Source organism: Phascolarctos cinereus, unplaced genomic scaffold (assembly GCF_003287225.1).
Source record: "Phascolarctos cinereus isolate Bilbo 61053 unplaced genomic scaffold, phaCin_HiC Scaffold_2;HRSCAF=192, whole genome shotgun sequence".
In the NCBI taxonomy this organism is placed as follows: Eukaryota; Metazoa; Chordata; class Mammalia; order Diprotodontia; family Phascolarctidae; genus Phascolarctos; species Phascolarctos cinereus.
This window is the reverse complement of record NW_027555625.1, coordinates 159351168-159379089: the sequence shown is the minus strand read 5'-3', so window position 1 is coordinate 159379089 and position 27922 is coordinate 159351168. Positions and strand designations below refer to the sequence as shown.

The 27922-nt window shown below is 36.8% G+C and overlaps 1 protein-coding gene and 1 non-coding gene across 4 annotated transcripts in view; one reads left to right on the top strand and one right to left on the bottom strand.

The window, feature by feature from the left end:
* DTD1 (D-aminoacyl-tRNA deacylase 1) overlaps positions 1–27922 on the top strand; it is a 213320-nt gene that overhangs the window by 88915 nt on the left and 96483 nt on the right. The gene's annotated exons all lie outside the window — the stretch shown is intronic.
* Positions 23251–23353, bottom strand: LOC144456006 (U6 spliceosomal RNA). Its single transcript, XR_013484918.1, has one exon. It is a non-coding gene; the product is annotated as a U6 spliceosomal RNA (small nuclear RNA).

Sequence of the window (27922 nt, the reverse complement as noted above, 5' to 3'; positions counted from 1 at the left end):
CTGAAACGAAGGAGAGGAAACTACATCGTTTGACCTGTCTCCAGGCTTTACCAGGACTTAAGGAATTTAGCTTTAGGAACTTTCAGTGTCCTTTGGTACAGGGGCAACATTTGAAAGGAGACACTGAAAAGAGAGCTGAACTAGAACAGAGAAGATGTTCTCTGTTTAGAGAGGCCAGCTCTGTTGAGGTGGGTCATCAGGTCTGTAGGCATCTGTGAACAGAAGCCTCAGACTGAAGCTTTTGGTTATACTCATCTTTTCAAGGACTAAAGGAAGTTCTAAATATGTTTTGCCTCCAGTTTCTCTTCTCAGTGCCTGTCTAGTAACAGGCACGATGATATTACACTGGCTTCTTTTACCTAAGATTTTCCCTGTATGCTGATTTTTGCCTCAAATATGTAAAAGCCAAGGTTTAGCTGGAAATGGACAAAATTTAAATTGGGCATAACATTTATCTTACTTTTACTCTGGCATAGTAGAATGATTTTCAGGTCTATGGGATCCCTTTCTCTGCTTTTTTAGTGAAGCTTATAGCTAGGTCCCAATTAGGATGAATAATGAATCCTGTGAAATGATTACGCATATTTCAGTTTGCACTATTTGAAGCCATAATTGTGTAAAATATGGCAATTGGTTCCAGCTCAATGGAATATGCAGTACAAATTCAAACAATGGGACCAGTTTGTGGAATTCATTATTCACATTAATTGGGACCTAGCCATCAGTTATTGATAAACACAATAGTTCATAGCCCTCAGGAAAATCCTTAACAGTCAAAGATTTAGCTCTCTGACCTAACTGCTTGGTGGTAAAGCTGAGGTCTGTTCTGCAATACTGATAACAGAAATATATCTGTTCCTTTGTAATTCCTGTATCAATGATGATCTCTTTCTCTTTCTGTGTGTAGATTATTGCTATAATAAAAGTTTATATAGATAGGATAGGGATAGGACCTATGATTTCATTGAGAGAGGGAAGTTATAGATTAAGGAACTCCTCTTACCAATGCAGCTTTGAAAAGTTTCAGTAATTTATGGTCTTAGAGTTACCTAGAAAACTAAGAAGTTAAATGACTTGTCCAGGGTCACATGGGAAGAATAAGTCAGAGGCAGATCTTAAATCAAGATCTTCCTGACTTTGAGGCCATTTCTCTATCCATTATGCCCTGCTAATTTTACTGATTTTTTTTTAATCACCTTTTTGTACAGTAATAAAGTCTATGCCTTTGTTATCTTCTTCTCCTTCAGATACCTTGATAATATCCTCCACACTTTCAAAATTGTGCTACTTTAAGCATGGGCCTCCTCTGTGTACACTTTGTTTATTCTAGCTGCTTTTCTCATCTTTCACCATCAGGTCTCCTTATGATTTGACAAATCAGTTTATATTCTAAGCTGATGTTTTCTTCTATGGCCTTGGGCTTCTTTTAGCTTCTTTGGGCCTCAGTTTCCTCATGTGTAAAAATGAGATAGATGGCTTCCAAGGTCATTATTAACTCTAAATCTGTGACTTCTACATCTTTGAAAGATTGTTTGGAGCAAAATTATAAATTATTTAATCTCAAACAGAGAAAGTTATATTTTATCACAGAGGCAATAGGGAGTTATTGAAGCTTCTTGAGCAGTGAAGTGACATGGTTGGACCTCTACTTTAGGGATATCACTTTGACAGCTATGTATAGGATGGATTGGAGAGGGTAGGGACTTAGAGCATGGAGACCAAATAGGGAGACTATTCAATAGAATAGGTGAGAGATGATGCCCCTCTTGTATCACTACCTTGTTAAGTGGAGTGGCTTGTGTAGTTCAGTGGGACAGTGAGCTCTGCTGTTTAGGGCTACTCAAGATGGACAGGTCATGGTGGAGAGTTCTGGCAAAAGGAGATCCACTAGAGAAGGAAATGGCAAGTGATTCCAGTATCTTTGCCAAGAAAACCCCATGGACTCTCCTAACACGATAGAAGATTTGACACCAGAAGATGAGTCTTTCAGGTCAGAAGGTATCCAACACATTACTGGGGAAGAACAGAGGACAACTTCAAATAGCTCCAGAAAGATTGGAGCAACTGGGCCAAAGCTGAAAGAAATCTTAGCTGCAGACATGTCTGGTGGCAAAATGAAAGTCTAATGCTCTAAAGATCAATATTGCAAAGGAGCCTGGAATGTAATATCTATGAGTCAGGGTAAGCTGATGTGGTCAAACAAGAGATAGAAGGGTTAAACATCAAGATCTTGGTTGTTACTAAACTTAAATGGGTGGGAATGGGTGAATCTAATACAGGTGATCATTACAATGGGCAGAAGAAATGGAGTAGGCCTCATAGTCAATAAAAGTATAATCTCAAAAATGACAGAATCATGTCTGTTCAAATCCAAAGCAAACCATTCAGCTTCACAGTAATACAAGTCTGTGCTCCAACCACTGATGTTGAAAAGGCCAAAGTTGCTTACTTCAATGAAGACTTGAAACATCTTCCAGAAATAACATAAAAAAAAGATGTCACATTCAGCATAGGGGATTTGAATACTAAAGTAGGAAATTAGAAGATAATTGGAATAACAGGCAAGTTTGATCTTGAAGTGCAAAATGAAGCAGAGCAGAGACTAAAGAGTTTTGTCAAGATAACTTGCTGGTCATAGCAAACACTCTTTTTCAACAACCTAAAAGGCTGCTCTACATGTGGTCATCACCAGATGGTCAGTGTAGAAATCAGATTGATTATATACTCTGTATCCAAAGGTGCAGAAGCTTTATACAGTCAGTTAAAATAAGACCTGGAGCTGACTGTGGATAAGATCATGAGATACTTATTGCAAAATTCAGACTTAAATTGAAGAAAGTAGGGGAAACCATCAGACCATATGGTACGACCTAAATAACATCCCTTATGAATATGAAGTGACAATGATGAATAGATTTAAGGGATTAGATCTGGCAGATAGAGTGCCTGAGGAACTATGGACAGATGTTTGCAATATTGTACAGGAAGCAACAACAAAAAACATTCCAAAGAAAGAGAAGAGCAAGAAAGCAAAATGGCTGTCTGATGAGGCTTTACAAATAGCTGGGGAAAGAAGAAAAGTGAAAGGTAAAGGAGAAAGGGAAAGATAATACCCAACTGAATGCAGAATTCCAGAGAATGTCAGAGAGAGATAAAAGGTTTTCTTAAATGAGCAATGCAGAGAACTAGAAGAAAGCAATAGAATGGGAAAGACAAGAAGTCTCTTTAAGCAAATTAGAGATATCAAGAGAACGTTTCATGTAAAAATGGTCATGATAAAGGACAAAAATAGTGGGGACTTAATAGAATTAGAAGAGATTAACAAGAGGTGACAAGAAGAACAGTACAAGATTAACATCACCAATAACCGTGATGGTGTGGTTACTGACATCACCTTGCTGACAAGGCTTCCTATAGTTAAAGCTCTGTTTTTTCTAGTGGTGATATATGGCTGTGAGAGTGGGGCTATAAGGAAAGCTGAGAGTCACAGAATCAATGCTTTCATATTGTGGTTCTGGAGAAGACTTTTGAGGGTCTCTTGGACAGCAAGGTCAATACTTAAAGAAAATTCAGATTATTCATTGGAAGGACAAACTGAAGCTGAAGCTTAAATACTTTGGCCACATAGTAAGAAGACAGGACTCATTGGAAAAGACCTTAATGTTGGGAAAGATTGAAGGTAAAAGGAAAAGGGGACGGCAGAGGATGAGATGGATAGATAGTGTCATGGAGACAATGAACTGAGCTTGGATAGACTTTGGGAGATAGTAGAGGATAAAAGGGCATGGTGTGCTGTAGTTCATGGGGTCACAAAGAGTTGGTGTTGCTGAATGAATGAACAACAACAAGAACAAAGATAATGAGGGCCTGAAGTCAGGTGGTGGTTGTGTAAGTTAAAAGATGATAGATGTGATTGATGTTATATAAGTAGAATGGACAAAACCAGGCAATTGATTGAATATTGGGGGAGGGTAAGGGAGAATGAAAGTTAAGGATGACTGCCAGGTTGCAAACCTGGGTAACTTGAAAGATGTTACCCTTGATATGAATAGGGAAGGTGGGAAAAAAGATGTGGGTTTGGGAAAAAGATGATGTGTTCTGTTTCAGTGGCTGTGCTCATTTTTAGAGATGTCTGTGAGATGACCAGGTGGAGGTGCTTACCAGAGTTAGCTGGATCTCTTCAAGTGGAGGCTGTACTAATGCTTGTCAAGTATTAAGCACCTTTTTATTTTTATTTTATTTTAATTTATTTATTTTTATTTTTGGAGGCAGTGGGGGTTAAGTGACTTGCCCAGGGTCACATAGCTAGTAAGTGTCTGAGGCCGGATTTGAACTGAGGTCCTCCTGACTCCAGGGCCGGTGCTCTATCCACTCTAGCCACCTAGCTGCCCCTTAAGCACCTTTTTAAAAGCAACAACAAAAAAGTCAAACCTATACTGTTTTTTTCTTTTGCTGTTTGTATTTTGGTATCTTACAAAAATGATTACCAAAACTAAAGTGAACTGCGTGATCATAATTCTACATAGCTGTGAGCCAGATGGTATTGTGAAGTTTTAATCTGGCTAGCCTACTCCTTTTCTCTGCCCAAAGAGGGGTTATTTTCTCTCTCATTCTCTTTCTCAGGAGTATTATTGCCGGATCGAATTTGTTTCTCATTAAACTGTAATCTCTAAACCTGAAAAACCCATGGAGGCAGCCATCTGAGGCCACCTGGGTGGCATTGCCTATGATGCCAAAGACTTCACATTTCTGGAAAGAACAAGAAAAACAAAATTATCGTAAATATCTGGAAGCCCAAGAATCATGATTGAATTGTTTTGCTTTGATCTAAAATAATTCCATCTTAACCTTTAAGTTCTCAGACTACATGGTAGTTTAGCTACTATTTTTGGAGAGAGTGGTGGTGGTAGTGATGATGATGATAACTGACCTGTGATTTCATCTGTGAAGGCAATTCATGGTAGAAGCTCCTACCATTGATATAGATCAGTAACTCATTTGTAACTTACATAATCTTAGAGAATTGCCATGAGCACTGACATGTTAAGTAACTTGTCTATAGTCACAGAATTCATGTGTCACCACCAATAAGCAAGCATTTATTGAGTGGCCACTATGTACCAGGCCCCACAGTAAGCTCTGGAGATTACAGAGAAAGGCAAAAAATAGTGTCTGCTCAAGGAGCTTATATACTAATTTGGTAGATAACATGCAAACCGCTATGTACATACAAGATATATACAAGATAATCAACAGGTATACAAGATATATTCAAGATAATCAACAGAGGGAAGATGCTAGAATTAGTGAGAATTGAGAAGGGCTTCTGGCAGAAGGTAGGACTTTAGCCGAGAGTTGAAGGAAGCTAGAGAAACCATGAAGTAGAGATGAGTAGGGAGGACATTTCAGACATGGGAGATAGGCAGTGAAAAGTCCTAGAGTTGGGAGATGTGTTATGTAAGGAACAGCAGGAAGTCTGAAGACTATATAGGGGAAAAGGGAGAGTAAGTAGTAAGACAGCTGGAAAGATAGGAAGGGGCCAAGTTATGAAGGAGTTATGAAAAGGTAAACAGAGGATTTTATTTGATCCTGGAGGTAATAGGGAGCCACTGGAGTTTACTGAGTAAGGGGGTTGACATGGTAAGAGGTATGCTTTAAGGAACATCATTTTGGTAGCTAAATGGAGGATAGATTGGAGTGGGAAGAGACTTGAAGCAGAGAGGTCATCCAGAGTATTATTGCACAATAGACCAGGCTTCAGATGATGAGGAGCTGCACCAGGGTAGTAGTAGTGTCTGTGAAGAGAAAGGGGTATTTGGGAGAGATGTTGTTAAGCTAGAATTTATAGAACTTGATAATAATTTGGATATGGGGGTAAGGGAGAGTGGAGACTTGTGGAGGATATCTCAGTTGTGGCAAGCTGGGGTGAGTGGGGGATGGTGGTAGTTTTGTCAGCAATAGGGAAGTTAGGAGGAAGGGAGGGTTTTGGGGAAAAGATCATGAGTTCAGTTGTTTAAGATGTCTACAGGACATCCAGTTTGAGATTTCCAGTAGGCAATTGGAGTTGTGAGAATGGAGGTTAAGAGAGAGGTTAGGGCTCAGGGCTAGAGAAGTAGATCTGAGAATCATCAGCATAGAGATAATGACTGAATCCATGGGAGTTGATGAGATCATCAAGTGAAATAGTATAGAGGAAGAAGAGAAGAGGGCCCAGCGTAGGACTTGTGTCAGAGACAGCACTTGCAAGGTCTTCTTGACTTAAAGTCAGACCTCTTATTCACCGTACCATGTTGCTTTTCTTCCTATATAATAGTAATTGACAGTCATATTAAGCAACCAAATTTCAAGACAGCTTAAATAAATGGTTTATGTGAGGGATCAACATATATGATAATGCTCATCTGTAATTGCATTTTCAAATGGTCTGCCTATGGAGATTGAACATTATGGTTAAATCAGAGGCTATTTTTAAATTTATCATTTCCTGACTTATGAATTTGGATAAATGATCTTTACTTTAACTTTCTCAACTGAAAAATGAGAACATTAGAAAGACATCACCGTAAACTAATGGTATTAGACTTAAATAGAAATGAAGTTATTAAGCTGTACATAAGGATCCTTGTGAGCTGCATATTGACTTAGAAAACCACATATTAACATTATCTGTGTTCTGTTGTATTATTTATTTTGTTATATATTTAACAATTTCATTTTAATCTATTTTGGGATATACTTTAGAGTTTTGCGAGTCAGGCTGTGTATTTGACACCTTTGCTGTAAACTATTACCGTTGCTGCTTAATAAGCGCTAGTTGTTTATTTTTTTTGCATTTTCAAAATTGATTTAGTGCCCTACATGTACTATCACTTGTTCATCTGATACTATTTTGTTGTTACTTTTATTAGCCTAAGTAGATGATTTATAATGTGTTTATCAAAAGACATTTTGGATATTTTAATGAGGTTATAAGGAATTTCTGAATGTACTTTGTGCTCTGAAATAATATTTGGTAACTGATGAATGTTATCATCATGATAATAATAACAGTCTCTTATTTTTATATGGCTCCTTTTAATTTATAAAAGGCTTTCCTTACAGCAACCCTGTATCATCAAGTATCTTTGGTATAGTAGAAACAGAATGGAATTATAGCTAGTAGATAACTAGCTTCATATCCTGTCTCTATCACTTACTGTGTGTGACCTACCACAGGCAAGTCATAGCACCTATTTGAGCTTCAGTTTCCTCATCTATAAGGTAATGATAACAATTTGAGCACTTACTTAAGGTACAGTTTTTAGACTATTTGTAGACGTTAATTATTGATACTGTAAATGTGAAATCCTTGTGCAATGACCAATATGTATTACTGGAGGAACTGAATGGTATCAATCTTAACATTCTTACTGTTAGTGAAACCAGAAAACAAAAGGAAGTTTTAGTTAAATGTCAGAATGGTCTATTTAAATAAAATGTTAAGACCAAAAAATGGGAAATAGGTAAAAGAACAGACATTGTCACAAAACTCTTCCCATTTCTTAGGCAGCTTAACTGATTGTTTGCCATAGGGAGAAAAGAGTTTAGATATCACCTCTGCCAGTAAACACTTGGTCTCCTTCCCTAAAGGAGAGGTATAATAGACAATGGAATCACCAGTTTGTATATAATCTCATTTGCAAAATCTCATGGAGAACAGTGGCATAAGATTTTGAAATTTATCTTCTAAAACATTGAGAAGCAGTATAATAATGAAAAACAAATTTTGATGTAATGAAAAACAAAATTCCTGAGGGAATTTAGTAATGAAACTGGGAGAATAGTAAGTAGACAAAAAAAAAAGATGTCAAAAAATTTTTTATCTAACCTGTTATGTAAATGAATGACAGTGGAGCTACCAAATTCAGACTCATAACATGAAAGTCCCCAACATGCTACATGAGGAAGTAGAAATGACATGGAAGGAAATAAAGGTAGGAAGAACAGCTGGGCTAGAGCAAGTATGCACACAAAAAAGTGTCATGCTGGAGGTAGTACAGTTTTGAAGTCATTGAGTCAGTTCTTAAGGTATCTGAAAAAGAGAAGGATGCTAAAGGCTTATAACAGTTTTCCAGCCTTACCATATAGCCAAAAAAAGTAAGTATTAATAATTATCAAACCCCATATCTACTTTGCCAGGGCTACAGGATCTTTATGAGAATATTCTACACATGCATCAAATGCATCTTTAAAGTGTTAGAAGGAAATAGGTAGGCTCTTGCAAGTGCTATTCTATAACAAGCCATTTCTTTAGTTTCTCACAGTTTACTGAAAGGTGTGAAGAACCTGAAATCCCACTGTGCTTATTAGCTGTTGACTATAAAAAAGCATTTGATTAGATAGAACAAAACACTGCCGGAAAGCTTCCACTCCAACCTGGTGGTGGTTGTTCATGTTGTTTGCTCTTCGTTCTTAAGGAGGACCAGTGACATCACAGGTGACGTCTTGCCTTGTGCATGAATTGGATTTAAGTGAGGTAGAGTTACACAAAGTCGTCAGCTTCACTCTCTCTTCCTGAGGCATCAGAGTCCAGTGGCAAGACAGAAGTTAAGATGATTGGTGATAGCTTGGAATGCGGTGGCTGACCAAGCTCTAAGCATTCCACAGCACCTGCTTCAGCCACCTTCATGGCTGTTGGAACAAATTGTTCTCATCTACTCATTTCACTGGGGAAAGTCATCACATGCTTGGGGTAGACATACCCCTTAAGTCACTGACAGGTTTGAGGCCTTTTGATTACCCTCAACCTGGTTTAGCCTGTTTATCCAGATGGTTTTACTGGGATGTGTCTGCTGCACATACTGCACTTCTTGGAGTCATGGGTGAGAATTGGGTGAAGGTGGACACCAAACGTGGATGGGTAAGCCCTCACAACAAAGGTGCTAGTCCTCCTTGAACACCCTATACACCCCTCCAAACTGGTATCACCCATGTATATGTCAAAATTGTATAAGATTCCTTCAAAGATGTAATTAGATACTCTTATTTGACCTTGTGATAAAAAATATAACAGAGCATAAAACAATGAAACAGCTTGCCAAAGGTGTTTACCAACATTGTAGAGAATGTCCAGCACAGAGTCCGAATGATTGAGGGATTCTCTAGATCATGGGCCTCCAGTTGGTAAATGTGTTTTTTCTTTGAGCCAGAATGTAAAAAGCTCGCATCCTAAATGACAGTTCCTGATTATCCAGACAAGAAATACCGAGCGATAAAATATGCCTCTTGTCCAGGTTATACTATACAGTTCTAAGTGCAACCTATAGAGCTTATTTGTTAGGATATTTGCCTTAGGTTTCCTCTTCTGAAAATAGAAAATGAGTTGATTGCAAAATTGAAGGACAGGAATGTAGGCTGAATTTCCTTTGGAAAATTGCAAAGTTTGTAACCTTGAGGTAGGCCCTCTGGGATGTTATGATATTCACTTGTAGTTAATCAGGCACATGTGTCAGTTTCCTGCAGTACCACTTCAATTCTTGGCCATTTTTAGCTGCCTTTCTCTTTAAGGATACAATCTCATGTGACTTTTTTGTAGCCTGAAAGCATTCCATTTCTGAAAATCACTTGGGAACAGGATAAGTACGTCATTTAAAAACTTGTTCTATGTGACTTCATTGCAGCCTGGCAGTGTTTCTGCAAGAGTTTGCAGGTAGAATAATGCAGCAAAGAAGCAGTTGTATGTCCTTACTTCCTTGGGTTTTAACTGTTCAACTATCAGAGTGTTTTAGAAAATTTCATTACTATTAGGAGTGAGCCTATAGCTGGTTTACCCATTTCCTAGGCCCTTTATGTATGGTTCTGTGACATTTGGCTATTTCTTTATATGTCTATCTGATAGATATAATTTTAAGTATTTGGAAAAGGTTTTCCTCTTCTGAATGAAAAGGGGAGGACTTTAAGAAACCTTGTGGTGATATCTTTAAAAAATAGGAAATTGTGTAGTAAGGGAGTAGGGCTCCACATTTGAAAAATCTTATTTATACCTTTCCATATTCCTGTTTGTTTTTAGCATTACATCTAAGCATCAGAAGAATCTATATCTTGTCATGTGGTATTATTTTTCCTGGAGGGTTTCAATTTTAAAATTTATTTTTATTGTTATTGTATCTTTTTTTCAATTAATAAGCACTTAGTTTCCTCTCTCTCCCACTTCCTCTTTTCTGGAAAAAAAAGGAGAGAAAAAGACAACCTTGTAGCAAATATGCATCATCAGGCAAAATAAACACCCACATTGGCTACATTCAAAAATGTGTTTCTTAGTCTGCATGTTTAGTGCATCACCTCTCTGTGTAGGAGGGGTAGCATTCATCAAGAGTTCTTAAGTGTTTCAGGGCTGTTCATTTTTATGAAGTTATAGTTAATATATAAATTATTTTCCTGTTTCTACTCACTTTCCTTTGTATCATTTCATTTAAGTCTTCCTAGTTTTCTCTGAATCTGTTCCCCTCATCATTTAGTATTCCTTTAAATTCATATACCATGGTTTGTTCAGCCATTTTCCAATAGATAGGCATCCTCTGGGGGGACTTTTTTTAGAGTCAAACTACTATTGGCACTTTTCAAGCACAAATGGATTATGTTTCAGCTGGGTTTTGATCTTTTAGTTGCCAAATGCAATGGCCTTTTCTCAGTTCTCATTCTACTTGACCTCTCTACTGCCCATGACACTGTTGATTACACTCTGCTTCTTGATGTTCTCTTCTCTCTAGGTTATTTAGGTTATCTATCTATCTTTATCTATATCTATATCTATTATCTTTATCTATATCTATATCTATATATCTATATCTATATATCTAGGTTATCAGAACACTGCTTTCTCCTGGTTTTTCTTTTACCTGTCTGATCACTCCTTCTCTGTCTCCTTTGCTGGATTCTCCTCCAGATCATCCCTCTAACCATGGGCTTTCCACAGGGTTCTGTCCTGGGCCCTCTTTTCTTCTCCTTTTACACTACTTCACATGGTGATCTTATCAGCTCCCATATGTTTAGCATCTCTGTATTAATGATTCTTAAACCTACCTATCCTGCTTCCATCTCTTCATTGACGTCCCGTCTCACTTCTCTTGCTGTCTTTCAGATATCTCAAACTAGATGTCCAGTAGACACTTTGAACTCAAAATGTCAAAACTGCCCAAATATGTCTTAAAATGTCCAAAACTCATTATCTTTTCCCCTAAATCCTTCTTCCTTCCTACCTTCCCTATTACTGTAGACAGCAACACCATCCTCCTAATCATACAAGCTAAGAGTCATCCTGGACTCCTCACTATCTTTCACACGTATCCAATCTTTCCCATATCCAAGCTTTTCCCCAAGGCTTGTTGATTTCACCTTTGCAACATCTCTTTTTTTGTTATGGAATTACTATTTTTGTAAACAAAAATGTTAACAGGTGTCTTCTTAACAGATCACCTTCAGTGTTTTGGGTAGTTTGAGATACATTTAAGAATAAGGAAGTCAAAAGCTCTGTAGTTTTCTCAATCAGCCTTCTAAGGTTCAACTTTGTTTTAGACAAAAATACTGGTGGTATTAGATTGCCATCATTAGTTTTTTGGGGTCGTTTAGACACTTTTACTTCTTCTTTGTTGCCATAATGCAAGCTGTCTCCCAAAAGTGCTACCCCTTGGGTTGCCCTATCCTTCCTTGGGGATTGCACCATGATCGCTGACTGGATGTTGTGTTGGCAGCAGTGTGGAGAAGGAAATCAGTTTTGTATTACAGTAAACCCCATGCCTACTCTTCTGCCACTGAGCTGCAATTGCTTCTGGGGACTCATCTGTTGTCCACTGCCTCTGGGGCTTGCCTGCATCTCTGCTTGCTGTCCACTCTCTTGCTCTACACCATGAGACCCTTTCCGCATTCCCTTTCCCACTGGGCACTGGAGGTCATATATTTGCTCACTCTTAAGACCCAGCCTAGCACTCCTGGGTGTTGCCATCTTTGCTTGCTGTCCTTTGGCCAATGCTGCTGGGGCTGGTGTCTCTGCCCACTGTTCACTAAGGTTCGCTGCCAAAGTCATCTGCTATCTCTACTGCCAGGACAGGACAACTGTCTACTACTAGGGCTTGAGCCACTAGTGGGGCCTGACTCGGCTTTCTTATGCTGGGGGAAAGATGACATGCAACACAAAAAACAGTGCATCCAGAGACTCTTCTAGGCCAGTACATGTGCTCTGTTTCCCATGTGTAAGCAGTTGCCATTTCTTCTGTTCCTGAGGCCTGAGCTCTGTGCTTTGTAGGAATCTTGCCTTGGAAGCTACAGGGATGAGTTATAGCTCACAGTTCAGAGATTTGTGAAAGCTTTTTAAGCTAATGCAGCACCTTTGACTATCTTCAGAAAATTAAATGGGGTACAATTGGCACATTTGTCTGTGTACCCAGTTTCGGAAACATTTCTGGGCTCCTGAGAAAAATTTAACAGTGCCTCCCCTTCCACCAAAGAATCACAACATATAGCCATGTAGCAAAATTGTGGTCTCTCAAATTCTAATTTAAAAAAACAAACAAATAAAATTCAAGTAGTTTTTTCAGCACAATTATTAGGCAATGTTAAAATTCCAAGGCTCTGCTTTGGGTTTCACATTCTCTTACTGTTGGCGTGCCTGTTAGTATTTTTTAAGCGAGGAAATAACAGAAACCCCTGCCTCTACCTGAAGGGAAGAGAATAATTGCAGATGGCCTCTCAAGCCCATTGTAAAGCCAAACCCTATATCAACAGTTTATTTACTGTCAGGATTTTATGGGACACAAATGTGGGAAAATTTGCTTTCCAAGCTGCAGAAATGAGACATAACTAAGGGGACGCATGTGAAATTGCCCTAATGGCTGCCTTTCTGAAATCAGTCATAGCAGAAGGGGAAGGAGAAAACCATCCACACTATCCTTCAAGTTAGTGACTTCTTGTTTTTTTCAGTCATATCTGACTCTGTATGACCCCATTTGGAGTTTTCTTGGCAAAGATACTGGTGTGGTTTTGCCATTTCCTGCTTCAGCTCATTTTACTGATGAGGAAACTGAGGCAAACAGAGTTAAGTGACTTGCTCAGGGTCATACACTTAGTAAGTTTCTCAGTCCTGATTTGAACTCAAGTCTTCCTGATACCAGGCCGAGTGCTCTTTCCACTGTACCACCTAGTTACCCTTAAAGTTAGTGACTACTGCAAGTAATTATGATGCATAGAAATGAGAGTTGATAAGATTACGAAGTGAGAATATATAGAGAAAAGAGGACTTAGAGTTGATTATTGTTGGTCATCCAAAATTAAGATGTTGAATGTGGGTTATAATCCTGTAGTTTTATTGAAAATGAGCATTTTGATAGTTAGGAGAGACCCGACAGAGCAGAATATTGAAAACCCAGGGGTGAGAGAGTATTCAGGAAGAGAGATGGGCAGTTGTGTAAAATGCTGCAGAGATGTCAAGAATGAAGAGGATTGAGATTGTGTCATTGGGTTTGGCAGTTAGGAGATCATTGGTAATCTTGAAGCAGTTTCAATAGAGTGATATATGTGAGAGAAGGGGAATGAAGGTCTGCAGGTGTTGTAGATGGCACTTTTTTATGTATTAGCAGAGGAAGGGAGGGGAGGTATAGGACAATAGTTTGACAAGTGTTAAAGTCAAGTGAAGGTTTTTTAAGGATGGGGAGATTTGGACATGTTTATAGATAGCAGGAACGGAGCATGAAGAAAGATGAAAAATTAGAGTGAGGGGAAGGTGATTTTGGAGGACAACCAGAGGAAATTAGAGGGGACTAGTAGAGTAGAGGGGACAAGACAAGTCAAGAAAGAGGGCCACATCTTTATTAGACATGGGAGTAAATGAGGGGATATTGGGAATGATATCAGGTTTTGAATTGTAGAATGGAGGAAGGAGGGAACTCAGTGGAATGGTGTCTTTTCCTAGAAAAGTATGAAGTTCTTTGTTGACAGTGAGTAGTGTGAAAACAGTTTCAGGGGGCTTGAGGGGGAGAAAAAGAGATTTGCACAGCTGCCGTAGGTAAAGTGATGAGAGTGTCAGACTGGGGCTACTTCCCCAACTCCCATTAGCATTAGCAGGTTGAGTCTCCAGGCCTGGCTGACTACTTCTTCCCTCATAGCCCTAGTCATTTATGAGCCTTCATTCTGTATGCCCACCCATTGATTATTAGTCAGACTTCATTAACTTTTGAGAACATATTTACTAACATGGTATAGTAAGAATAGTTGGTACAAAAACATCTATCCCCACCAATAAACATCCTCCTCCTAAAAAGCCTGGGGCGTATTTTCCCACAAGTATATACAGAATCCAAGGGAAGAGTAGGCTATCTAAAAGTAGGATGGTAATGAGGCACATGTGCAGAGAACATGTGTGGCCTAGGGGGTAAACTTATAACGCTGATTACTGGAAATTCTTGAGTCCACACCTGACATTCTTTTCTGGACCAAGAGGTTATGTACTTTAGAGCTGCTTACTCCTTCAGGTGACTGTCTTTTTGCATCTGTCTTTATATTTGTTCTGGTGTGACTTTATGCTCTGGATTAGATGTGTTCTTTCTTTATTGGTACAGTTTATCTGATGAAGTGTGTCAAAGAACTAGAAGCCAAAGGGGTACCCATCAACTGGGAAATGGTTGAACAAATTATGTTATAAGAATGTAGCGAAAAGGGGAAGCTAGACAGCACAGTGAATAGAGCACTAGCCCTGGAGTCAGGAGGACTTGTTGAAATCTGGCCTCAGACACTTACTAGTTGTATGACCCTGTGCAAGTCTCTTAACCCCAATTGACTCCCCACTGCCCCCCCCCAAAAGAATGTAATGAAATATTATAACATTAAAAATGATGAAAGAGATGGATTTCAGAGAAACTTGGAAGGACTTCAACGTTGTGACCATTCCAGGGATTCCATGGCAATTGACAGTTCCATAATTAAGCAGGCTACTTAACTCCTCACGGAAGGGTAATGGGCCCAAGATGTAGAATGATGCACATTTTTAGATATGGCCAATGTGGAAATGTACTTTGCTTGACTAAGTATAAATGTTGTAAAGATTTTTTATTTTCTGGAAAGACATATTAACTGATGCAAAGTGAAGTAAACAAAACCAGGAGAACAATTTAACACAATAACAGCAATATTGTAAAGATAATCAACTAGATTGGATGTGTTGTCTCTTATTGGTACAGTCTCTTGGATGAATTGTGTTTTATTTATTTTTGAATTCAATTTTTCAATTTATTTTTAGGCTTTATTTTCTGCTAATACAAAGATTTTTGTAAGTGTAGATCTTTTTCCTTTTTTATTTGATCTTTTTGGGTTATAGGCCTAGTTGTGGTCTCAGTATGTCAAAAGATACTTTCACAGTTTGGTGACTTTTAGGGTATAGATCCAAATTGCTTTCCTGAATGGCTGGATTAAGTCACAGCTCCACCAACAGCTCATTTATATGCCCATTTTTCTCTAGCCCACTGCACGCCTCCCCCCCCCCATTGGCATTTTCCATTTTTGTCAACTTTGTCAATCTGATGGATGTGTTATGGGACCTCAGAGCTTCTGTAATAGGCATTTCTATAATCATTAATGATTTGGAGTATTTTTTGTTTGAATGATTATTGATAGCTTGGATTTCTTCCTATGAGAACTACCTATTTATATCATTTGGCCATTTATCAATTGAAGAATGTCTCTTATTAAAAATTTGAATCAATTTCTTATCTATCTTGTAAATTAGACTTTTATCAGAGAAACTTGCTGCAAAGATTTTTTTTTACCAGTTAACTATTTCCCTTTTAATTTTAATTGCATCTCTTTTATGAAAAAATTTAATTTCATATAATCAGAAATGTCCATTTAAATCTCCTGTGATCCAATCTTTCTTTCCCTTTCTGTAGATTGAGTTAACATATGTAAAGTGCTTTGCAAACTTTAAAGCAATATGTCAATGCTAGTTTTTATTGTTGTTGTTACTGTTTATATTACTAGATCCAAGAAGTAATTTCTTCCTTGTTCCTTTAATTTCTTTTTGAGGTAACCATTTGTATCTAAGTTGTGTATCCATATGGAGCTTATCTTGGTATATCTTGTGAGATGTTGGACTATACCTAGTTTCTGCCAGATTGCTTTCCAGTTTTTCTTGCAATTTTTGTTAAATACCTCAGTAGCCACTAGGATCTTTGAGTTTCTCGAACACTAGGCTCCTAGTATGAGGTATGCCTAATCTGTTCTGTTGGTTAACCAATTTTTTAACCAATATCATATTGTTTCAATAATTATTAATTTGTGTACTGCTAGGGTCTCCCCCCCCCCCATTATTTCAATAGGGATTCTTGACTTTTACTCCTGATGAATTTTGTTACTATTTTTTTTAGCTCCATAAAGTAATCTGTGGGTAGTTTAACTGGTCTGGCATTTAAATAAGTAAATTAATTTAGATAATATTGTCATTTTTATTATGTTGGTGTAGTGTTCCCATGAGCAGTTAATATTTCTCTAAGTATTTTGGTCTGTATTTCTGTAAAAAGTGTTTTATTTGCTTTTATATAGTTCATGTGTGTATATTGGTAGGTAGACTCCCAGGCATTTTGTATGTTCAGCAGTTATTTTGAATGGATTCTCTCACTCTCTCTCTCTCTCTCTCTCTCTCTCTTCTCTCTCTCTCTCCCTCTGCTGTCTTTTGTTAATATGCAGAAATGCTGGAGATTTATCTGGATTTATTTTATATTCTGAAAGTTGGCAGAAATTTTAATTCTTTCAATTAATTTGTTTTCTGTTATTTTATTTTCCAGAGTTCTCTAAATAAACCATATTTTTTTGCAAAAATGATAATTTTCATCTTTTGCCTGTGATTACTTTCAATTTCTCTTCCACGTGTAGCTGTTCTAGCTTGCATTTATAGCACTATATCCAAAAATAGAGGTGATAATGGGCATGTTTGCTTTACCCTTGATCCTATTGGAAAGGCCTCTAGGATGTCTACAATACATATAATAGTGATTCTGGGTTTTTATAGATAATACTTACCATGCTAAATCAAAGTCCATTTGTTCCTCTGCTTCCTAGTGTTTTTTTTTCCCCTTCAGAAATGGGTGTTATATTTTGTCAAGAAGCCTTTTCCGCATCTATTGATATAATCCTCTTGTTTTTGTCATTTTTATTATTAATATAGTCTATTATGTTGATTTTCCCCCCAAATATTGAACCAACCCTGTATTTCTCATTTAAATCTAACCTGGTCATAGTGTAAAACCTTTTTAATGTGTTGCTTTACCTTCTTTATTAGTATTTTTTTGGCATTAATATTCATAGGGCTATTGGTCTGTATTTTTCTTCCTCCATTTTGTCTCTCCCTGGCATTGTTTTAAAACTCTTTATATTACATAAGGAATTTTATAGAATCCTCTCTGTTGCAAAGAGTCTATGAAATACTGTAATTAATTGTTCTTATAATATTTGATAGAATTTGTTCGTAAATACATTCTTTTTTTGGGGGGAGGTGACTTCATTTATGGATTATTTGAATTTTTTTTGCTGAGATTGGATTATCTAAATCCCTAATTTTATTCTATTAATAAATTCATTTTTTTATTTTTGTAAATACTTATCCATTTGTCAGTTGTGTTAATTGGGGAAAATCATATCTAATAAATGCCTTTCTTTGTTGTAGATTTTCATTTTTCATTTTTGATGTTGGTAATTTGTTTTTCTTTTTCTAAATCCAGTTAGCCATTGTTTTATCTGTTTTTTAAAAAAAGTTTAAAATTTTATTAATTCAATATTTTAAAAATTTCAGTTTTATTAATCATTTTGATTTTTAGAATTTCTATTTTAATGTTTAATTAGAGTTTAAAATTTGTTGGTTTTCTAGTTTTTTTTTTTAGTTGCATGCCAAGTTCATTGTTCTGTTCTTTCTTCTTGAATATGTTAAGAGATATAATTTTACCCTGAGAATTGCTTTGGCAGCTTCTCACAAATTATAGTATGCTCTCACATTGTTGTAGTTTTCTTTTATGAAACTAATTTTTTCTTTTATTTGTTCTTTAACCTACCAATTCTTGAGAATTTTTTTTTTAATTTTCCAGTTAGTTTTTAATCCTTTCTTCTGTGGTCTTTTCCTGAATGTAATTTAAAAAAAATATTCTGTTCAGTAAAGAATTGTTTAATTTTTCTGCTTTTTGGCATTTCTTGTGAGGTTTTTATGCCCTAATAAATGTCCAGCTTTGTTAATATGCTATTTACATCTGAGAAATGAGTGTCCTCCTGTTCCCCTGTGTTCTACCCTCCTTTGATTAGTTGAGATGAAAGTATGCTTCAAGTAAATGCCTACTCCTCCCTACCTATTTGTATAGTGTTCTACTTGCTCACCCAGTATTTGTGACATATTAAATTTCACTCCTGTTTCTTTCCCAGCATATTTCCTCTTCCCTTTCTTCTTCTAAGACTGTCAAAACATAATAAAACCACTTCTAGCCCTTGTGTCCTATTAAATTTTCTTTATCATTTTCGATATGAGAATGCTCTCAGAGGACACTGTCTTCTCTCCCTATTAGAATGCAAACATTTCATCCTTTTCCAGACCTATTTATCTTTTTATGCTTATTGATTCTGTGTTTACATTTCGTATTTGCTGGTCAGCTGTTGTTTTTTCATCAGGAGTGCTTGAAAGTCCTCTGTTTTATTTTATCTTTTTCCCCATATAGGATTATACTCAGTTTTACTGGCTAAGCTATTCTTGGTTGTGTCATACCTTTTATCTTTTGGGTAAATTTGGGTAGGTAATTTTCTAAGCTCTCCTTTCCTTTATGGTCCTAGTGGCAAAATCTTAAGTGAGCCTAACTGTGTCTCCTAGGTATTTGAATTCCCTATTTCTGGATGCTATAAGTAGTTTTTTTTCTTTGACCTTAAAGTTTTGTATTTTGACTCTGATATTCCTGGGAGGTTCCTGGAAGGAGAAACCTTTTGAGATTTCTTTAAGAAGGTGATTGGTTGTTGTTTTTACTTTCACTTTTGTCTATGGTTCTAAAAGGTCTGGACAATTTTCTATCATAATTTCTTTCTTTTTTTTTTTCTTTTCAGTTTCAATTGTTTTATTGTTGATCTTCTCATTTACACTGTTGTAATTATTGTGTATATTGGTTTCCCAGTTGTCTTTGCTTTACTTTATATCTTGCCTTGCATTTTCTTTTTTTTTTTATAATTAATTTATTTTGAGTTTTCAACATTCACTTCCATAAGATATTGAGTTTTAAATTTTCTCCCCCCTCTCCTTTCCCCTTCCCCAAGACAGCATGAAAACTGATATAGGCTCTACTTATACAGTCCTATTAAACATATTTTCACATTAGTCATGATGTAAAGAAGAATTAGAACTAATGGGAGGAACCACAGGAAAGAAGAAACAAAACAAAACAAAACAAAACAAAAGGAGAGCAAATAGTAAGTTTCCATCTGCATTCAGACTCCATGGTTCTTTTTCTGGGTGTGGATGTCATTTTCCATCACAAGGCCTTTGGAGATGTCTTAGATCCTTGTATTTCTGAGAAGCGTTAAGTCTATCAATATTAGTCATCACACAACATGGCTGTTACTATGTACAACGTTCTCCTGGTTCTGCTCACTTCAGTCAGCATCAGACCATACAAGTCCTTCCAAGTTTTTCTGAAGTCAGCCTGCTCATCATTTCTTATAGCACAATAGTATTCCATTACATTCATATACCACAACTTGTTCAGCCATTCCCCAATTGATGGGCATCCCCTCAATTTCCAATTCTTTGCTACCACAAAAAGAGCTGCTATAAATATTTTTGTACATGTGGGTCCTTTTCCCATTTTTATGATCTCTTTGGGATACAGGCCTAGAAGTGGTATTGCTGGGTCAAAGGGTATACATAGTTTTATAGCCCTCTAGGCATAGTTCCAAATTGCTCTCCAAAATGGTTGGATCAGTTCACAACTCCACCAACAATGCACTAATGTTCCAATTTTCCCACTTCTTCTCCAACGTTTATCATTTTCCTGTTTTGTCGTGTTAGCCAATCTGATAGGTGTGATGTGGTACCTCAGAGTCTTTTTGATTTGCATTTCTCTAATCTATGGTGATTTAGAGTATTTTTTTCATCTGAATATAGATAGCTTTAATTTCTTTCTCTAAAAGTTGCCTGTTCATATCCTTTGATTATTAATTCAGCTCAGTTCTATATGTATTTTAGAAGTTAGGCCTTTATCAGAGATATTGGCTGTAAAAAGTGTTTCCTAGCTTTCTGCTTCCCTTCTAATCTTGGTTGCATTGGCTTTGTTTGTGCAAAAACTTTTCAATTTAATGTAGTCAAAATCATCCATTTTGTATTTCATAATGTTCTGTATCTCTTGTTTGGTCATAAATTCTTCCCTTCTCCATAGATCTGACAGGTAAACTATTCCTTGCTCTCCTAGTTTGCTTATAGTATCAGCCTTTATCTCTAAATCATGTACCCATTTTGACTTTATCTTGGTATATGGTGTAAGATGTTGGTTTATGCCTAGTTTTTGCCATACTCTTTTTCAGTTTTCCCAGCAGTTTTTGTTAAATAGTGAGTTCTTATCCCAGAAGCTGGAGTCTTTGGATTTATCAAATAGTAGATTGCTATAGTCATTGAATGATTTCTTGAAATATGATATTGAGGCTCTTTTTCGGGGGCTTGGGGATGGTTCATAGCTTCCCAATGATTCCTACGTTATTTTCTTCCTTGACCTGTTTTCTATAGAGATCAATTGTTTTTGAAATGAGGTATCCTATATTTTCTTCAATTCTTTCAGTCTTGACTTTGTTTCAGTATTTCTTGTTGACTTATGAAGTAATTAACTTATATGTGGTCCATTTAAATTTTTAGTGAATCTATTACTTGTCAATAATAATAATAATAAATGCTTATTGACTAATTGGATAAATTGGTCTATTGACTATTAGTCAATTGACTAATTGGATAAAATCTTGTCCTCCTGTATTAAGCCGTTAATTCTCCATCCCAGTCTTTCCTTTAGTTTCTTAAGATATCTCATTTCATTTATTATATGATTTTAAACTCTTGTTACATTTCTTCCAGAAATTCTGGTTGATCTTGTGGCCACCGTTGTGTTTTTATTTGAGGCTTCACTTGTAAATATTGTGAGGTTATTCTGTTCTTATGGATTATGTCTTTGGTATCAGTGACTCTAAAATAGCTCTTCATTGTGGGTGTCTTTTTTCCTTTTTTTTTTTTTTTTGTTCACTGATTCTTCTAGCCTTGCTTCCTGAATTGAGACTTTTTGTTAGGGTCAGGCTCTGTTGTTTTTTGGAGGTACTGCTGTGTTCTTGTTTAGTCCTAATCTGTATTCTCTGGATATTTTACTGTGGATTTGTATGACTATTGAAGGCTGTATTCTTCAGTGATCTTAGGGTCGACTCAGGCCGTGGACCTATAAACTTTTAGCCCCATCTTAAGAGTTCTGATCTAGGGCAAAGTCTGATCACTGTCCTCCTGGTCTGATCTAGGTAACACAAGTGCAGACTTTTTCCTGGTTGGAGCTCTAATAGACTGCCACATACTGTTACAGAGAAGGCTCTGAAAGTTCAGTATGACAACTGTAAGCTCACCCTTGATTTGAGCTTCTTATGAGTGTTCGTGGAATGAATCTGCATCCCTTCTCAGGTCAGAGCCCCACAGTTACTGTTTTTGCTTCTTGCTCAGTACACAAACTAAGTCCTCTCCAAGGCCCATTTCTGGGGTCTTGTGCATATCAGACCTGAGGCTGACTCCTGATCTTCATCCTTAGATGGTACACACGTAGTTTCAGGCTTTATATGTGTTATATCTGAGACTTTTCCTTATCTTGGTGGTGGTGGTTGTTTGTCCTTTGCTCAGAGAGGACCATGACATCAGGGAGGTGATACCATGATATGCAAGTGAATTGGATTTAAGTGAGGGAGGGCTGTATACAACCCCTGAAGTTCCCACTAGTCTCCATGCTAGAAAGTTCTTTAGGGGATTTTCCTGGCTAGATCTTCTGCCCAGTTCCTGTAGGCCTTTTTTTTTTCTTCCTATGCTAGCTTATACTGGAAAATTGCTCACTATAGTTGCTCCTTAGTTTTTTCAATCACTATTTAAAATATGATGCTCTTCTTTGCTTTTCAGTGGAGTAGTAGTAGAAAGCTAGGTTGTCATACTTTCTCTACTTTTCCATCTTTGCTGATAATTCACATATCTTTTATTTTTTTTAAATATAAAACTTCATTATTCTTATTCTGCATACTTTAATTTCAGAATAAATAAACAAACAGCCTTCTCCTCCCCAGGGAAGAGGAAAGGGAACAGAGAGACTTGAATCTCTGCCTTTATACATTGCAGAATAGAAGGAAAAAAACAAACCACTTGACATTGTAGATAGAGCCAAGCTGTACAGGGCCTCCACTGCTACTTTGGGAAACATGGAACTATGCAGAGGATGAGATCTGGTGTAGAGGACTAATCTACCTCTTCCATTCAGGATACATCTTCATCTCATTCAAGGGGGAGTATCTTATTAGGAATAGCAGCATTGGGTATTTCTGCCATCACCTCATTCTCATCGTTGCTAAGATCTAACGTAATCATGCAGTAAATTTAGATTGAGTGAATCTAGGGATTCTCAAGGGAGAAACCAGAAGATAGCAAGGCTGTCTCGAAAAGTAACACCATTAGATCCTTCACAGCCTTGTCATTCTTGTCAGTCTCAGCCTTCTGCCAAAGAGTCTCCATTATGGGATAATCTGGGCTTAGCCATCATGTAATCCATTGTGGAGTTGTCTTTCACTGCTTTTATCTTCAAATTGTGTTGCATGTTAGCTATCTCAACATATGTGCTAATCATAACACAGTAGGCTGAAGACTAGCCAATTGGAGATTGTCACTTTCAGCCTTCTTATCCAGAATTTATTTCATTAGCTCTCATAAATTCTTGAAATTTTCCTTGCATCCTCCTTTTTTTTTTATACCATCTTATTTTTCTGGAAGTTTGAACCCTTGGTTAAACAGAGTAACAGAGATAAGAGTCTTCTTAAATTCCTTTAGCAGCTGCATGCAGTACTCGTCAATGGCCTCTGTCATGTATACTGTAGTTTAAAGCTTCATTTCTGTGCCTGTTCTGTAAAGACAGAGTTGACTACCTATTCTTTACTCCCACCAGTGATATAGTGGGTGCACTTCTGGATTTCTTTCATTCTGGACAACATATTCAGAAAAATATGGAACATTTCACAAATTTGCATGTCATTCTTGTACAATGGCCATGCTAATCTCTGTATTGTTCCAGTTTTGTGTCTGTGCTGATGAAGTGAGCACTTGCATATCTTTTCAAGAAAATCTGTCTCCCTCCCTCCCTCCCTCCCTCCCTCCCTTCCTTCCTTCCTTCCTTCCTTCCTTCCTTCCTTCCTTCCTTCCTTCCTTCTTCCTTCCTTCCTTCCTTCCTTTTCCAGACTCAGCAGGAACTATTACCAAGTTCATTATTACCCTGGATTATTTGATGTGTCCCAAAATTAGTTTCCAATATCTTATTATATGTATCTTATTAACAGGATTATAGCAGATGATAGTATTGACTGAACTTTTACTTTGAAATGTAAAGCCTATATCCCAAGTTTCTCATTTTTAGTGACCACTAGTAAGTTGTAGTCAAGAAACAACTATTACCTAAACAATTAGTTGTTGCTTTAGATATAAAGTAAAATAATTTGTCAATTTAATATTTTTCTTGTCCCACTGATTAGCTATAATTGAGATGTGTGTGTGTGTGTGTATATATATATATGTATGTATATATATATGTATGTATATATATATGTATGTATATAATTATGTATATATATGTATGTATATATATGTATGTATATATTATATATATGTATATATATATATATATGTATATATATATATATATATATATATATATATATATATATTTCCCGAAGTGAAAGCTTCATCCTTTTCATATTAACATTAAAGGAAACTTTATCGTTTAGCACTAGGATCTGGCATTGTTTTTCAGGGTCCAGATGATAAATAGCACTCTTACAATGCTAGTGCCTAGAACAAAATGTACCTTTGTACTTTTAGAAATAGTTTTGGTGAAACCCTAAAAACCAGGAATTGAATGCCTTCATTAATTCAATTATTTTGTGTAAAAATATTGGGAGCAGTTAACTTTAGTGGTTATGAATATGTTCCTTGGAAGGAGTTACAGTTTTAAAGTTAGAAATTTACTTTTAATTTTCTTAATGTGACATTTACCCATTCTCAGTTTACAGATCAAAACTAGACTTCACTGCTAATAGTTTAAGAAAATCAGACTACATACTTTTTCTTCCTGGCATGTTCTTGTGGTTTAGATTTCAAGTTAGAATGTACAGTTTGGCATATAGCATGTGCAAAAGACAAGAACATTGTGGTATCACAACTCTGTTGGCTCTCTACTTACTACTCATCTGTGCTGCTTATGCCAAGGCAGCCCTATTTTTAAAAGTAGCAAGCTGTACTTGTGAAACATGTGGGTAGGGCATGCACAGTGGCGGTGTACCATTTTCCAAAATACAATATGTTAATAACCATATGTGACTATTACTTTTTTTTCAGGGTATATTTAGCTCATCATTCATAATGTCTGAACTGTTTTTCTCTACTCTCACATTGAAACTGGAGTTTTATTTTCTTGTGTTGTCTTTGCTAGTTTCCTGTGATCATTTACATTTTATGGAGTAGAGACTATGATAAAAAAGTATTGTTGGGTTGATTTAAAAAAAATTTTTTTTAGTGGGAGAGAGGGCTATCATTCACCATCTGTGAAATAATGCATTCTCCCAAGGGTGAAGAAGAAAAATTCCTCCCCTGTTGTTTTAAGATTATTCACTTAAAATGAATATATACTTATGTCATATGGGGAGTCATTCCCCTAAAACCTATCCTCTCCATGAGCACTAATTATGGAAATTATCTGTCATACTTTAAAATAGCATGGGACTCTGTTCTGGTACTAAGTGGAAGTAGTGCCTGTAGCTTTGTGAATGGGTTTTTGGGTTGCATGTAGTGACCCCTTATCTCACCCTTGATTCTTTGGAGACTTTATATTAAGGATGTGTAGTTAAGAAAACTCTAATGTGGGAAGCAAAGTGCTTTCCATACATTAGCCTTGGATCTGGGAATGAATTATTTTCATAGAATCATAAAGGAACTTGAGAAATCATCTAATCCGATCTGTTTGTTTTATAGAAGATTAAAGAGTCTCAGAGAAATTAAATGAATGACAGACTTTGGATCTCATGACTCCCAGTGCAGTACTCTTTCTACTAAGCCATGCTATCTTTTTAAATTCTTCCTCATTCCTTATACCAGCATATCTCAAAGTATGTACTATAGAACTTAAGGTATTCTTAAAGCACTGCAAGAGATTTCACAAAGGAAAGAGTTGTAATGTGAAATAAGCACATACATCAAACTTATTTATCCTCTTTCCTACATTTGTTGTTCTCCTACATTGTGTTGTGTGGATGGAGAGAATGATAACAATAAAAACTATCCAACAGAGTTACATAAGTTGGATCAAATGTTAAACATAAAGCTTGTGTACCATTTATATAATGAATGACAAAGTGGCTATATTAAGAGGTGACAAAAACTAGAGCTTCTGTGCATAAGTGAGTCTGGATAAGATCTGTAATTATTGGCTCAAACACTTTGCAGTAGGTCATGAGTTACTAGCTAAGTGCAGACTTCATTCCGTCTTTCTTAAAAGTTTTTTTATTTTTGTTTTTTAAGGCAATTGGGGTTAAAGTGACTTGCCCAGGGTCACACAGCTAGTGTCAAGTGTTTGGCTTGAGGCTGGATTTGAACTCAGGTCCTTCTGACTTCTGGGCCAGTGCTCTATCCACTGCACCACCTAGCTGCCCCTCCATCTTTCTTAACAGAAGGTATCACATATTTGTTACAAAAAGCCCAAGAATACCAGTGACCTCCAAATATAGATGAATTGTGTGTTTACATACTTCATACAAAGTATTCTCAGATTTTATCTATGAAGAAATCTATAAACATTTAAAGGAAACTATTGGGTTCATAATGGAAAGGCTGTGCTGGGGGTATCAAGAGTAACTTTTTATTGATTTGGTAATTAGTGAGGAAGCCATCTGAAAATACCCTAGCATTTACACTGCATTGATTGATTGCCAGGAAGCCTTTGATTGTGTTCCATACTTCTGGTTTAATCATGTACTGCAAATATGTAAAATAAACCATGATGAAAATGCTAAAATATTTGATGTATACTGGGAAGGATAGTGTAGTAGATAGAGTGCTAGACCTGGAGTCTGGAAGACCTGAATTCAAATCTTACCTCAAACACTCAATACCTGTGTGATCCTGCTTACGCCACTTAACTTGTCTGTCATGTTTCTTCATCTGCAAAATGGAGATAATAATAGTACTTACTTACCTCTCTCAGGGTTGTTGTGAGGATCTAATAAGATAGGATTTATTAAGTGATTGCAAACCTCAAAGCAGTAGCTGTTAATATTAACAATAATAATAATGAAACATACCACCAATATAATAATGTCAAGAGTAATTGATATAAAATATGTCAAAATACAAGATATGTCATCTTCCAGAGAGGTAGTTTAAATACCTTATGGTTTTGCTTAAGCCTTCAGTCTGTTATCATTACCCATCAAAAGAACTGAGAATGATCTAAACCAAGATCTGACCATATTATTCCCTTAGTTAATAAAATCCAGTGACTCCTTATTAACCTGTAGTATCAAATATAAAATCTTCCATTTGAGGATTTTAAAAGCCTTTCATAACCTGGCCCCTTTTTGGCCTTCTTACACCTCAATCCCTTCACATATTCTGTGTTTCAGTGACTCTGGCCTTTTTGCTGTTCCTTGAACAAGATGCTTCGTCTCCTAACCTTGTGCTTTTTTCTGTGGAACAGTCCCTGTTCTCGGTGAGCTCACATTCTAAGTGGAGGAGACAACACATACAAGAAAGGGCAGATGGAAATGCCAGAAGTTCTAAGGTTCTAGAAATGGTGGGATGGATGGATGGACAAGCCCACAGGCTCTTTAAGTTATGTAGTTTGTTTAGATGACAGTGCCAGATGAAGGTGGGGCTTAGAGGCAGGGCAGATGGAGGACCTTAGGAATCGCTGGCTGTCATCAGGAGGAGAAGATCCATCTAATCCCTGTGAAAAGTGAAACAGTCCAGGTGAAAGGGAGAGGTAAAGGAGAGAGAGGGCCCCTGGTGCTTTTCCAGTAGGTCTTTCTGGTGAGGAGCTGTCCCGGATGAGTTCTGTAACTTTGTAGGAATGGGGCATCTCTCCGGCAGCACTTATTGAACCCTTTACCATTTGGTAAATGATCTTTGGAAGTTTTTGTGTAGCTAAAAATTACCCTGTGGCCAATCTGGTGACGAGCGTCTATGAACTCTGGTTTTTTTCTCAGACAGCATGGGGCCCCACATTGAAGTCTTTCTGACTTTGTAGGACCTTCTATAGCCTATACTTCATTAACATAACCTTCAAGAACATAGGATCGCCTACACCTCATAATGATGGATTGGAATAAGACATTAATAGTGCTATTTGTAAATGTCCACATAAAATTTTAGTTATTTTGATATTAAGCTTTTTTTGTTAATCCCAAAGTATTGACTACATATAAACCCAAGAAAGGCCAGATCCTCTGTTGGTTTAAATGAAAATGGTTAATTTAATTGGCATGTAAATTATGTACATATTTATAAGAAGGCCATTTTCAGCATTTGTTTAAGAAGAAGAAGAAAGATGTTGGAGGTTGGAAAGGAGAAGTTACCTTGGGTGTAGTATAATGGGTAAGCAAAGGAGAATATAGTAGCAAAGTAAGG